At 53.1% G+C, this 14,508-nt stretch overlaps 1 protein-coding gene across 6 annotated transcripts in view; it reads right to left on the bottom strand.

The window, feature by feature from the left end:
- Positions 1-10,508, bottom strand: part of FGD3 (FYVE, RhoGEF and PH domain containing 3) — a 55,157-nt gene extending 44,649 nt beyond the window's left edge. For 4 of the 6 annotated variants that reach the window (XM_070050003.1, XM_008256969.4, XM_070050006.1 and 1 more), the window contains exon 1: positions 817-970. The gene's annotated coding sequence lies outside the window, so the exon portion shown is untranslated. Of the gene's footprint in view, positions 1-793; positions 971-10,255 lie in introns of those variants that run through there. The other 2 variants (XM_008256978.4, XM_070050001.1) reach the window with 2 other exon arrangements.
- Positions 10,509-14,508: the final 4,000 nt, after the last annotated feature.

Raw genomic sequence — 14,508 nt, 5'->3', positions numbered from 1 at the left:
GCAAACACACAAAGGGGCTGTTTCTCCATCATGATCATGACAGGGACCCTCGCCCTGCAAACCCCTCAAGGTCCTGGAGCCTGGCGCTCTAGATGCAGCCACACTATGTGCCCTTGAATGTGCCCAGTACACTCATGGTGACACCTGGGTTGTTCTGGCACTGCCACTGTGACCCTGCCCCAGCCCACAAGCCTCTTGAGGTGGCCCTTCCACTGCCCCCACTATCTGGTCTGAGACAGGCTCTGAGGAAGCCTGGCAGATTCTGTTCTTCCCAGTAGCCCTTGCGCCCATTAAACTGCAGACAGCGAGGCATCTTCAGGTGCTCCACTGCAGGAGGGCTCTGGGGGTGTGTCTGGGACCATTCTCCTCAGCTCAAGTGGAGGAAGACCCACTGCCCCCACCCCCAGCCTTGGCCATGCCTAAGCCAGGTTCTGCTGCCCGAGGCAGGTGCCCCTGTTGCGGGACACTGAGGGCACAGGAGGCTCTACTCAACACTTTAGAGACCCAAGTTGCCCCACACGGTCCGCACTGTCCACAGAGACTTTTGCACCTGCCAAGCTGACACTCACAGTAACTGACTTCTTACAGCAATGCTGAGGAAGCCACAGCAAGACAACAGGACGAGACAAGATGCCACTCACTCGGCACCACAGGGCAGCTTCCTGCCTCAAAAAAATCTGTCTCCTCAAACGTCTCCTGCCCTGAGCACCTCCTGCCACCCCACAGTCCGCCTTGCGACACCAGACAGGACCCAAGGGCTCAGCCAGGATCCCAGGAACCCAGCCCCACTCACCAGCCTCCCGACGAGGAGCCTACCTTTCCTGTGGCGCTCAACTCCATGCACCAACAAAACACAACTTCCTTTTTCTAGCTTTCACAATTTGGGTCACAGAACGATGGCGTATTTGCATTTCCGTGTCATTGCGTAGCCTGATGGGGGCTTGGCTTGCTGATCCTGGAAGTGCCTGTTTGCCTAGTGACCTGAAAAACACCATCCTCCGGGCTGGTTAAAGTTTAACGGGTGCCTGGTGGGGCCAGTGCACTCGCGGACCGCCCACAACTACCCTCCTGCTTCTGCCCCAGTGGGCCTCTCTGGGCAGATTTGGGGCCGCAGACTCCTTCAGGGAAGACGGGTCAGCAGGCATTGAGGGGACATACGGGGGCCACATAGGCCTTCTTTTGGGCTAACAATGAGATGGCCATGGGAGCTGGGGAAATGCAGAGGCCCTGCTGGCTGCAGACAGAGGATTTCAAAGTGCTCCCAGCCGCTGAAGCTGGAGCCTCAGGGAGACCTGGCAACAGAGGCTGTTCAGGCAAGGCCCAGCACCTGCCTCCTCTACCCAGGTCCTCCAGAAGGGCTCCTTCACTGTTTTGGAAGAGAGTCTATAAGTAATGGTATAGGGTTCCTTTGAGGTTTAGATGGAAAAACTGACTGGTAATGCCTTTTTTTTTCTATTTTTTTTTTAAAGATTTCTTTGTTTATTTGAGAGGTAGAGAGAGAATGAAAGAAAGAGAGAGACAGAGAGATCCTCCATTCGCTAGTTCACTCCCCAAATGGCCACAACTGTTAGAGCTGGGCTGATCTGAAGCCAGGAGCCAGGGGCTTTCTCTGGGTTTCCCACATGGGTGCTGGGCCCCAAGCACTTGGGCCATCTTCTACTGCTTTCCCAGGCCATAGCAGAGAGCTGGATCAGAAGTAGAGCAGCTGGGACTTGAGCTGGTGCCCATGTGGGATGCCAGTGCTGCATGTGGAGGCTTAGTCTACTATGCTACAGTGCCAGCCCCAATGGATTCTTATTCCAACTTTAAATTGTGTGTGTGTGTGTGTTCTTAAAGGATTTATTTATTTGAAAGGCAGAGTGACAGAGATATAGAGATCTTCCCTCCACTGGTTCATTCCCCAAATGACTGCAAAGCCAGGAGCCAGGAACTCTACCTGGGTCTCCCACATGGAAGACAGAGACCCAAGTACTTAGGTATCACCTGCTGCCTCCTAGGAGGCATTAGCAGGAAGCTGGATTGGAAGCAGAGCCCCAACATGGGATAAGGGCACCCCAAGTAGTAACCTAACTCACTGTGCCAGTCCCAGCTTTAAATTTTTTAAAAACCAAAGTGATTTCCTTGGGCCTGGGTCCCCTTGTTGTCGACGGATATAACCACACGGCCCGTGGTTACTCTGTTCCTGTTCCCTGACGGACAAGTCCTCTAGCAGGCAGCCCTTGCCCATCTGGATGTTTCCAAGTCCACTCAGGGAAGGACAGACCTGCTGCCACCACCCCCGAGACATCCCCTCTGCTGACACTGCCTGACCCAGGAGGCTGGCAATGGGATCCCCTGAGGAACAGAGGCCACGCCCAGCCCACCGGGAACACAGAACTGGCCTATGAGTCAGGACGAACCAGGCAATTCAGTGCCAGCCCAGGCGTGACAGTCCAAAAAGTGGGGGATCATGGCAGGTGAGAACTGGAGGGGCCCTCTTGTCCCTACATGGGGTGAGGGACGCCTCTCTCTGGGATGACACACTCCAAGGAGCAGCTACGCCCCGCCCCCACAGCCCAGGAATGCCACACCTTGGCATCCACACCCTTGTGCGGTCCCTCCTACTATGAGAAGGGTGACCATGGACACTAGAGTCCAACAGGGCACTGCAGAAATGGCAAGGGGACTTCGAAGCCAGGTCACACCCCACTGTGGCTCCTGTCTTCCCTGCTGGGTCATTCGCTCCAGGAAGCCACGTGGGGAGGAGCTGAGGCCAGCCAACAGCAGCACCACCTTGCCACAAGACAGTCACCTTGGAGACGGAGCCTCAGCCCTGTCCAGGTGTCAGATGGGGAACGTACCTTGGACTCCACCCAGTTGGGCCGCACGAGAGACTCTGAGCCAAGGCCACGCTGTATCCAAATTCCTGTTCCACCCAGAGTAAACTGAGTTAATAAGTGTTTACTGTTATTTATTTTTTAAAAAATATTTACCGGGGCCAGCACTGTGGCGTAGAAGGCTAAGCCTCAGCCTGCAATGTCAGCATCCCATATGGGCACTGGTTTGAGTTCTGCCTGCTCCACTTCCAATCCACCTCTCTACTAATGTGCCTAGGAAAGCAGTGGAGGATGGTCCAAGTGCTTGGACCCTGCATCCATGTGAGAGACCTGGAAGAAGCTCTTGGCTCCTGGCTTCAGCCTGGTTGTTGTGGCCATTTGAGGAATGAACCAGCAGATGGAAGATCTCTGTGTGTCTGTGTGTGTGTGTGTCTCTCTCTCCATTTCTTTATCTCTACCTTTCAAATAGACAAAATAAATATTTTTAAAGATTTATTTATTTATTTGAAAGGCATAGTTACATAGAGAAAGGGAGAAACAGAGAGAGGTCTCTGATCCACTGGTTCACTCTCCCAAATGACCACAATATCCAGAGCTGGATCAGGCCAAAAGCAGGAGACTGAAACTCCATCTGGGTCTCACACATGGGTGACAGGGGTCCAAGTGCCTTCCCAGGTGCATTGGCAGGAGCTGGATTGGAACAGCTGGGACTCACACGAATACCCATGTAGGATGCTGGCATCACAGGCTGTGGCTTAACCCACTGTGCCACAATGCCCGCCCCTACTATTGTTTTAAACAGGGCCGAGGTAATCTATTAGGCAGCAATAGCTAAATGATTTTCAACAGCTCCTCAGGAAAAGGATCTGGAGCTGGGGGGTGGGGATCAGCCCCACAGGGAGAAGTATCTGTTGGGAAGTAGTGGTGGACATTCCAGTTTTTATGTCCAGTTATCTTATTCACGAGCCAAAGACCCAAATGGGTCCACAAGGCTGAAGGGCTCTTGGTGACCATGGAGGTCTGCTGGGGGCCACAGTGAAAGCCATTTGTGCTTAGTTTGGTAACTTCACGATGCAGGCTCTGCAGGGGAAGGCTGCCTGCCCACAGCGACCCCTCACCCTGCCCCCTAGGGGTCTGCTTCTCCTCCCCAGGCAGCTCACCCCAAAGGAGAGCCCATCCCCTGAGGTCCCTGCTTTGCCCGAGGGAGCCTGAGCCCTGCCTGCCAGAAAATTCAACTATGGCCGAGGGACGGCCAACCTGGGACAATCCATGTCAGGCTGAGGACCCCAAGGGCAGGACACACAGCACAGAGGGGCCAGGGTGGAAACACAGAGCCCGGCTCTGTCACCAGAGAGTGTCCACTTAGGAGGCGTGCCCGGAGGAAATGTCTATCACCAGGAGGGCGTCCCCAGAGGGAAGTGTCCACTCACGAGGAGACAATCCCCAGGGAAGGCCCTCACCAGGAGAGAGTCCCTGCGGCTGTGTCCATCACCAAGGGAGAAGCACTTGGGGGAAGGGTCCACTCAGAGGAGAGAGTCCCCTGGGGAGTGGCTGCCACCAGGGGAGGGACTGTGTCCGGCCCAGTCCTCATAGAGCCACAACAGCCTGAGGGACTCTTGAGGGAATTATGCTGACTACAAAGAGACAATCCCAGTGATTACACACATCTGACTGCCTTTATCTAATATTCCTAAATGGCCAAATGTGGTGACAGAGTTTAGGTTAGTGGCTCTTGGAGGTTAGGGGAGAACAGGCAGAGGTGACACAGACCACGGGGCGGGGGGGTGGTGGTCCTGTGGTGACGGCCGCTCTGTGTTCACCAAGTCAGTGTTGCCCTTGCGCCCAGAGGCTGTCTGTATCCTTTTTCAAGGTGTTGTCACGGAGAGGGTGGAAAAAGGCTCATGCGCTCTCTGTATTACTTCTAAACTGCATGTGGCTGTAGTTACTTCAACATAAAAGCTTTTTTTAAAAAAAGATTTGTTTATTTATTTGAAAGTCAGAGTTACACAGAGCGAGGAGAGGCAGAGAGTGAGCGAGTGAGAGCGAGTGAGAGCGAGCGAGAGAGAGCGCACATGCGCGAGGTCTTCTATCCGCTGGTTCACTCCCCAATTGGCCACGATGGCTGGAGCTGTGCCGATCTGAAGCCAGGAACCAGGAGCTTCTTCTGGGTCTCCCACGTGGGCGCAGGGGCCCAAGGACTTGGGCCATCATCCACTGCTTTCTCAGGCCATAGCAGAGAGCTGGCCGGGTCTCGAACCGGCACCCAAATGGGATGCCGGCGCTTCAGGCCAGGGTGTTAACCCACTGTGCTGCATTGCTGGCCCCTCTTTATGTAATTTAAAAACAGGAGCCAGGATGGACATTCTGCCTAGAGGTTAGCAGGTCAGTTAAGATGGATGGATCCCACACAGGAAGCCTGAGTTCAGTCCCCAGTTCTGGCTCCTGATTCCAGCTTCCTGTTAATGCAGACTCTGCAAGGCAGCAGGTGATGGCTGAAGCAGCTGGGGTCCCATCAGCTGAGTGAGAGACCTAGCTTGAGTTCCTGGCTCCCCGCTTTAGCCTATCCCCAGCTGTAGTGGGTATTTGTGGAGTAAATGTATAAATGGGAACTCTCTCTGTCTCTTAAGTAAATAAATAAATAAATAAATAAATAAAGCCATTGCGAATGGCATCCTTTAGCTCTTAGGAGAACCTGGGAGGTGTCAAGTGGAGGACAGTAACTCCTGGATGCTCAGCGTGATCCACTAATGGAGTTGCTGCAACCCGAGGCCCTTCCAGGACTGGCACCTGTGGCCTCCTGGCCTTGTGCTTGGCAGCGCCATCCTGCTCAGACCACTTCTCCCTGCTCACCCCTGTCTGCTTCCCAAGGCCGTCCCCCTGCCTGGGTAGGCCTGTCCCTCAGCCAATGGTACAGTCCTCATCAGCTCCGGCTCTGTCTCTTGGGCATTTAGATCCTGTGCCACAGTCATTACCCAGCCAGATCGCACGTTCCCATAAACACAGAGTACAAGGGCCACCTTTCATTTCTCATTCAGAAGAGGCGGTTCAGAGAGAGGTGGGAACAGCAAGGCCTGGTGACTCACAGCCTAAGCAAGACAGATCCAGAGGCACAAGTGGCGGGGTGGGGGTGGGGGTGAGGTGTGTGTGTGTCCAGGGTGGGAAAAGCACCCGAAAGTAAGAGTTCCTTCGACGATGAGGAAGGTGAGGTTCAGAGGAGCCAAACGCTTCTACGCAGTCAACCAACATCCGCCTGCAGAGCAGCTATGAGGTGCGGAGGAGCCTGCAGCCGCCAGAGGCAGCTCCCGAAGAAGGAAGTTTGCAGAGACAGAGCAAGGTGGCCCCTGTCCCGGCCACTGTGCCCGTGTTGAGGTCACGGCCAGTCACTCCAGTCCCACGGGCACACAGGCCAGTGCCTCTTCAATCACCTCTTTGTTTTGGGGAACCCATCCATCCCAGCACCCTTCAGATGCCAAGGATGGGACCAAGTGTCTGACACTGTCATTCTCGCTGACAAGATGGGAGAAATGCCAGACCAGCTGGGCAGGAGAGGCTGGGCACCAGGGCAGCCCCATCCAGCCGCCTTGCATGGGGACACCCTGTCGGCTTGAGGCCCCAGAAACAAATCCTACCCAACATCCGACAAAGGAGACACAGGGAAGAACAGCTGACGCTGCGGTGCTGGGGTGGGAGCTTCCAGGAATCCTCGTTTTTCCTCCTGATGCCTCTCAGCAACGTATCAATTTCTACAAAGTACATGTATTGCGTTTGTAATCGGGAGAGGAGCCAACCTGTTTAAAAGTAAGGAACAAAGCCTCACGCTGCTCCCCAGCGGTTCCCAGCCCCAGTTCTTGCGCAATGAAAGCCAGCTGTCGCCATGACTGTTGACGTGTGGAAAATTTAATTTGTACTTAGCTGTCCTAAATCTCTCTAAGGAAAAATGTGGTCGAGAAACTAAAAAAGAAAGGACATTGAATGTAATTCTGCTTCTGAAAAACTTTTTTTTCTTTTTTGCAAGAAAGTTTCCCAGGTTGCTTTTGACTGGAATTGCATTTAGTTCAAAGATAGAAAATTCCCGAAACTGGCACTGCCTTTACCTTCACCTGCCTCCCTCCTGGGCAGGAAAGGGACAGCCCAGAACTGCAGCCAGGAGGGCAGCGGGCAGGTTTACGGACAGGGCGACTTGGGTGACCCACTTCACCCAACATGGGCAAACTTCCCCAACCCCAGGCCCTTGGAGGCTCCCTGGGGAACACATGGAAAACGCTAAGGTGTGAGCAGCGAGCGGCTGACTGATCCTCATGCCTTTTACCTCCTCATTTAGAAAAAAAGAATTGCTTCAAAAATACTGAAAGGTTTAGTCATCCTGGCCGATAGAGCCTTTAGCAAAGAGCTGAGAGGCAGCCCCAGCCGCTCACAGATAGAGCGACTGTGCCAGAGCTTTCCAGACAGGAGGCCTAATTACGGGAGGCTGTGCCCACTCGAGCCTCAAGTGGAAGCAATTATTCCTTATCTTGAACAAAAAGCCCTGCTATGTCCACACTTGCACCAAACGGCTGTGCTGGTGTCTTTTTATTTTTTTTTTTAAATCCTATAAGAAAAAAAATTATCCATGTGTAAATAGACAGTGATACAGAAAAACTGAGGCCAGACAGGGGCCACGCCCCCACTATCTCCTCACCATTGTTGTGGGGCAGCTGCGCAGCAGGGATCGGCCCCCCGCCCAGAAGCCCAGAGAGAAGCGGCCTCTCTACCCTGGTGCACTCACAGGCCTCCTGGAAGGGTGTGATGCTAAGCCAGGGCCTGGGGGGAGAGGACGGCAGAGCACGGAACTAGAGGTACCTAAGGAGGAATGAAGGACTGAAGAGAGGAAAAAAGAGAGAGAGGGAAGGGAAAAAGGGAGGGGAGGGAGATCAGATCTGAGTGGTACAGAGAAGGGCTTTAGGACTGATGGGTGGAGGACAAGCAGGCTCCTGGATCTCACTGACTTGAACAGCAATGAATGCATAGGTGCCCTGGCCCCCAGCACCAGCCCCCACACCCAGTGCTCATGGCAGGGAAGTTGGGGGCCCTCAGAAGCCTTCAGGGTGTCACACATGTTGTTAACAGACGAATTCAGGCAGCTAGTTTGTTTTGCAGACAAAAATTTTTGGAGTTTATTTAAAAAAAAAAAAAGATCATGAAGAAGACAGAGGCGCAGATGCCCTGTAGCCACTAAAGATTTTAGACCTTCAATTTCATCTGCCGGGGCCTGTGCAGGGTGCCCCCATTGTGCATACAGGTCCCCCCACCAGGGCCCCCAGCCATGACCCAGGAACAAGAAGGCCATGGCCACAGTCCCCTGGACAGGGCACAGGCTCCCCAAGGCAACAACAGCAGAAAGTCAGGGTCAGCTGACCAGGATCCCCAAGCCTCCTTGGCGCCCAAGGTCACAGCCAGCCAATTTATTCTTTCAGTTTACTGCCAGTGCAAGCACCACACGGGATCCTTCTGAAAGGGACCATTTAAGGACTAAGAACTTGGGAGTGGACAGAGGCAACCCTGCTCTGGCAAAGGCCACACAAGACACGGTTCATTTAAGCTGAGCCTAAGATTCTTTTCACACACACACACACAAATTGTACCTCATGCTTCAAGTCTAGCTGGGATATTCCAAGATGCAAAGTCATTTACTCAGAGACTACAGGCTAGGGATGATTTGAATGACTAGAAATGAAAAGGCCTTCCTCACATATTCATTTAGCAGGCTTGTATTATTAATAGGTACCATTTCCTTTTGTAAAGTCCTGCAGGGGGCCAGCACTGTGGTAAAGCCACCGCCTGCAGTGCTGGCATCCCACTGGGGTGCCAGTTAGAGACCCAGCTGCTCCACTTCCGGTCCAGCTCTCTGCTAAGGCCTGGGAAAGCAGTAGAAGATGGCCCAAGTCCTTGGGCTCCTGCACATATGTGGGAGACCTGGAAGAAGCTCCTGGCTTCAGATCAGCACAGCTCCAGCCATTGTGGCCATTTGGGGAGTGAACCAGCGGATGCAAGACCTCTTTCTCTCTCTGCCTCTCTGTAACTCTGCCTTTCAAATAAATAAATAATGAAGAAGTCCTGCAGCTGAATTTCTAGAAGGTCGGCTGGAATGCCATGCTGAGTGTGCTAGACCTGGAGTGGACCAGGCACTCCTGCTGTGTCCACTGCAGCCCCTGTGTCTCATCCTCAGAGTTCACCCTCACGGAGTTTCCTCCCTCCATCCCGCAGCAAGCTGCCAGTGGGTAACACATGACCCTATTTACAGCTGGAGAAACTGAGGCACCAGTCCATAATCCCATGGCAGGTGTGGGACCAGATTTCCACTCACATCTGTCTTGCTGGCACAAGACCCTCCTACTCTGACCCCCCACCCCTGACTGTGTAAGACATGGACTCCCGGACACCCAGAGCAGTGCCGGGCCCACAACAGGCTCAGAGAAGCTTGTAGTCCTCTAACAGCTATACCAAGGGCTCAAGGGACCAGTATCATGATCTCTAGTCCTACCCAGGCTCTGCCCAGCATCTCCCTGTGGCTCCTGAGGCCCTGGGGACACAGCCTGACCCCAGAGTTGACAGCAAGCTGCTGACCCTGGGTGAGCAAGGCCATGACCTTAACTGTGGGGACTGACAGCCAGTTAACCTCAGCTGAGGATCCAGTGCCTCAGCACACAGACCAGGGAAGCAGGAGCAGCAGGACTCACTGCCACTGAGAATTGTTTAACTTTTCTGCACAGGATCACCCTGTGTGACAGCCTCACGGGCTGGGGTTTGCTGCTGTCTGAATAGTTTACAAAAGTAAATCGCACCCACCCATGCACCCATCAGTCATCAATCTTAACTTAAAACTCATTTCAGCCAACGATGCCTGTATCCCAGTTACCCTGGGAAACGACAACTTCTCAGCCACCCTGACCCGCAGACGGCAGCAGGAGCAACCTGGGGCCCACGGAAGCGACGCACACACCCTGCGTGGGCCGGCTTCTTAACGAACTTCAACCAAGGGGCCCCTTCCCACCCAGGGTTCACGTTCTCCCGCACTGGAACCGCAGCGGCAACGCTAACAAAAAAGAAAGGACAACACAGTCCTGGCAGCCCACCCCAGCCCGTTGTCATGGGACCTCACAGGCTGTGGTGTATTTATAAAGCGCACACTTTCCCCATCGGAAAGAGCCGGGCGAGTGGAAACCCGCAAACAAGCCGGGTCCCCACCCCACCGCCCAGCCTGCTACCGGTTGCTCCATAAATATCCCGGGTGACTCCGTTCCCCAGCCAGGGGACCAACGCGGGGGTTCTGCCGGCCCAGAGGGGCTGCGGGTAACTAACTTCTTCAGGATGCCGGCCCCGCCCCCTGCAAAGTCAGCAACTGAGACAGCGACCCCCGCTCAGGGTCCCAGAGGCACCTGACACAAACCCAATGCACTCACCAGCAGGCAAACAAGCGCCGCAGCTCCCCACGGCCTCACAGGCGGATGGAGTCGGGAGCGCCTGCCCCCCGACAGTCTCCGAGGAGCCCCGCGCGGCAGTCGGAGCAGGGCTGAGGTCCGCCAGCACCCCGCGGGGCGGCCTGGCTCGCAGGCCCGGCCTGGGGTCCCCGCGGCCCCGGAGGCAGCCCCAGTGTGGGCTTGGCCACAGCTGTGGGACTGCAGCGTCTGACAAAGCCGCACGTGCGAGCCAGCGGGGGGCGCGGGCGGGCCGGGGGGCGGGCTGCAGGGTCCCCATGGCAACGCGGCGCGGGGCGGGCCCGGGCAGCGGCGGGCGGGGCTGGGGGCGGCGGGCCCGGGCTCCGCTCGCTCGCGGACGCCGAGGGAGGCGGCGACGGTCGGGACGCCTCGGCCGCGGCCGCCGCCTGGCGGGACGCCATGGCGTGTCCCTGGCAGCCACGGGGATTTTGCGCGTGGAGGCGCTGCTGCGGCTGCGGACGCTTCCCTAGGTGCCTGCGAAGAAGGGAAATGCAGCTACCTTAATGAGGTATTGTGGGGTGTGTGTGTGTGTGTGCGCGTGTGTGGTGTGGAGGATGTGTATGAGTTGTGTGGTGTATTAGTTATGTGGGGAGTGTATGTGTTGTGTCTGTGTGGTATGTTCTATGTGGTATACAGTGTGCATGTGTGAATTATGTGGGTGTGTGTATGAATGCATAGAGTATGTGTAGAGTGTGTGAGTGTATTTGCAGTGTGTGTGTGTTGTGCATGTGCGTGCATGTGTAGTATATGTGTGTGAATGTATGTGTAGATGGGGGGTGTGCTGGCTGTGTATGTATAGTCTATTGTGGTATACATGTGTGAGTTATGAAGTTTGTGTGGTGTGTATGAGTGTATGTGTAGTATGTGTGTGTTGTGAACTGTGTGTTGTGTGGGTGTATGTATAGTTTATGTGTAGTGTGTGTGTGAATGTATTTGTGGTGCATGTGGGTGTGGTGTATGTATTTGTAGTATATGTGTGATATGTATGTGAGTGCATGTGTAGTAAATGTGAGGTGTGTTAGGAGTGTGAGTGTATGTGTAGTATATTGTGGTATGCATGTGTGAATTGTGTGTGTATGCAATATATGTGTGATGGAGCCGGCGCCGTGGCTCAATAGGCTAATCCTCCACCTCGCGGCGCCGGCACACCGGGTTCTAGTCCCGGTTGGGGCGCCGGATTCTGTCCCGGTTGCCCCTCTTCCAGGCCAGCTCTCTGCTATGGCCAGGGAGTGCAGTGGAGGATGGCCCAGGTGCTTGGGCCCTGCACCCCATGGGAGACCAGGAAAAGCACCTGGATCCTGGCTCCTGCCAACGGATCAGCGCGGTGCGCCGGCTGCAGCGGCGGCCATTGGAGGGTGAACCAACGGCAAAAGGAAGACCTTTCTCTCTCTGTCTCTCTCTCTCACTGTCCACTCTGCCAGTCAAAAAAAAAAAAAAAAAAAAAAACAAAACAAAAAAACAAAAAAGCAATATATGTGTGATGTGTGTGAGTCTATGTGTAGCATATTGAGTGCGTGTGTACGGTGTGTGTGGTGTTTGTGTGTGATATGCATGTGAGTGTGTGTGGTGTATGTGAGTGTGTGGTGTGTTGTATGAATGGTATATGTTGTGTGGTGTATGTGTATGGTGTATAATACATCAATTTGGGGGATCCCACATCGTTTCCCTTGAGCAGGTACCGAGTGCCAGGCACAGATTTACCTGTTAAATCCTGCCACCAGCCTGCAAGACTAAGTAAGGTACCATGATTGGGGTATTTCAACCAGGTAAACGGATGGACCAAGAATATACACTTCCTTCTGCCCAAGGCTCTTCCTTCGTAGGGTGGGGAGCCAGGACAGCCCGGCTGGTGGCTTGTGTAGGGGTTATTGTATGTGGGAAAGGTGAGTTGGTCCCCCAGGGGCCCAGATCCAGATGCTGCTGGCAGATAGCAGGAGCAGGCCCAAAGGGCAGCTCTGTGAGGCTTTCCTGTCCTCGTGTCACCCACTGGTGTTTTCATGATGGCAGTTACCCTTTTGCTTCTAGTGTAGAACTCCCTGAAGCGTCTCTTATAGGGCACTTTTGCTGGCGATGAATTCGCTCAGTTTTTGCTTGTCTAAGAAATCATTTATTTCTCCTTCACTTCTGAGGAATAATCTTTGCTGGATATAGTGTTCTTGGCTGCAGTGTGTTCTTTGAGGATTTGAATATATCCTCCTGTTTTCTTCTGGCCCATAATGTTCCTGCTGAGGAGTCTGCTGCTCATTTAGAGTTTTGACACTTTTCTCTTGCTGGTTTTATACTTCTGTCTTTATCTTTGGCTTTCACTGACTACAGCCTGCCTTGGAGAAAGCCTCTTTGGGTTTAATAGGTGTCCTTTGAGCTTCCTGGATCTGGATGTCCATTTCTCTTTCAAGTCTTGGGAAGTTTTCAGTTATAAATTCCTTATATAGGCTTTCAATGCCTTTCCCCATCAATTTAGGGGAGCCGCCCCCATACTACAAATATTTGCTCACTGGGAGATATTCCAAATAGCTCATAGGTTTCCTTCCTTCCCCCCTTCCCCCCTTCCCCCTTCCCCCCTCCCCTCCTCCCCTCCCTTTCCTTCCTTCCTTCCTTCCTTCCTTCCTTCCTTCCTTCCTTCCTTCCTTCCTTCCTTCCTTTTTCATATCTTTGTCTCACCTGGTTATTTCAGAAGACCTGTCCTCAAATTCAGACTTTCTTTTACTTCCTCTCCTCTGACATTGAAGCTTTCAACTTTTTAAATTTTGTTGATTGACATTTCGGTTCAAAGATTCTGACTGATTTTGTGTATTGAATGTTGTCTTTGTTTCACTAATTGTTTTCCTAGTTTCTCAGAAACCGATCTGTATTCCCAGTCATCTTTCAACATTCTCTATCAACCAGCATTTTTCATTTTGTTCAGTCACTTCACACAGATTTCCTTCAAATTGGGATCTGTTTCTGGAGAAGTCCTGTGTTCCCTTGCTGGTGGCATGCTCCATTGTGTTTTCATGTCTCTTGCACATTGACGTCTGCACATCTGGTATATCACTTGCTGCTTCCAGTTTCATAGAGTAGATTTCAAAGGAAAAGACATTTGCATATAAATGGAAAGTAAGCTCTTGCTTGGGTAGATGGCATGCCTTTGCTTCTAGATGAGCTCAGAAGTATAGATTTCGGGTGATTCCTTTAGTTGCAATGTCATGATATCCAGGAGTGCTCCAATAGTCCAATCGGTAGCAGTTCCAGAAATAGTGGTGTGACAGTGCCATAGACTTGTGCTTCTAGATGTATGTGCCCACAGGCCCTGTGGAACTGAGTGCTAATGGCACTCTGCTGCGTGATGGCATCAGCCACTATTTCAGTTTTGTGGGACACAGAAGGGATCATCCTCAAGTCCTGAGGTATCTGGACACAGGTATCACTGGAACTTGTAAAATGATAGCCACCAAATCAGAGTTCCAAGAGCTGAGATGCCTGTCTTTTGCCCTGTGAGGCACTTATGGACTCTGTGGCTTTGGGCAGGGATCACCTGTTGACCTATGTAACAGGATGGAATCTAGCAGTGTCTCCAGTCTACACATGGAACTGTGGTGAAGCAGATTGAGTCCTAGATGCTTGGGGACCCAATGTGTCTGCCCGCAGACAGTCCCTAAATGAGTTAGAGCCTGTGAGGACTGTGGAATCCTCTTGTAATTGTAGTCCCCAGTCTGCAGTGGTGATGGGGATTGCTGTGCTTTCTGCTCAATTTTTTTAAAGGTTTATTTACACAGAGAGAGGTAGAGACAGAGAGAGAGGGCTTCCATCCTCTGGTTCACTCCCCAACTGGCCACAATGGCTGGAGCTACACCGATCCGAATCCAGGAGCCAAAAGCTTCTTCCAGGTCTCCCACGTGGATGCAGGGGCCCAAGGACTTGGGCCATCTTCCACTGCTTTCCCAGGCCATAGCAAAGAGTTGGACCAGAAGTAGAGCAGCTGGGACTCAAACCAGTGCCCATATAGGATGCTGGCACTGCAGGCAGCGACTTTACCTGCTACACCACAGCACCGGCCCCTCCTGCTTGATTTTACGCAGCTTTGTGGAGCTTCTCTTGGGAGCTGGCACTATGGTCCAGTGCACTTTGTTCCTCTCTTGACGCTGACTTCCCACATCCCCATACTGTGTGGTGTTCCCACCCCTCACCTGCTGAGTTGCAGAGTTCTCTCCCTCAGTCACTCAACTCAAAATGTGGTC

The sequence above is a fragment of the Oryctolagus cuniculus genome, chromosome 1 (genome assembly GCF_964237555.1).
Source record: "Oryctolagus cuniculus chromosome 1, mOryCun1.1, whole genome shotgun sequence".
Taxonomy (NCBI): Eukaryota; Metazoa; Chordata; class Mammalia; order Lagomorpha; family Leporidae; genus Oryctolagus; species Oryctolagus cuniculus.
The sequence above is the reverse complement of the archived record's forward strand: the minus strand, read 5'-3'. Positions and strand labels throughout refer to the sequence as shown.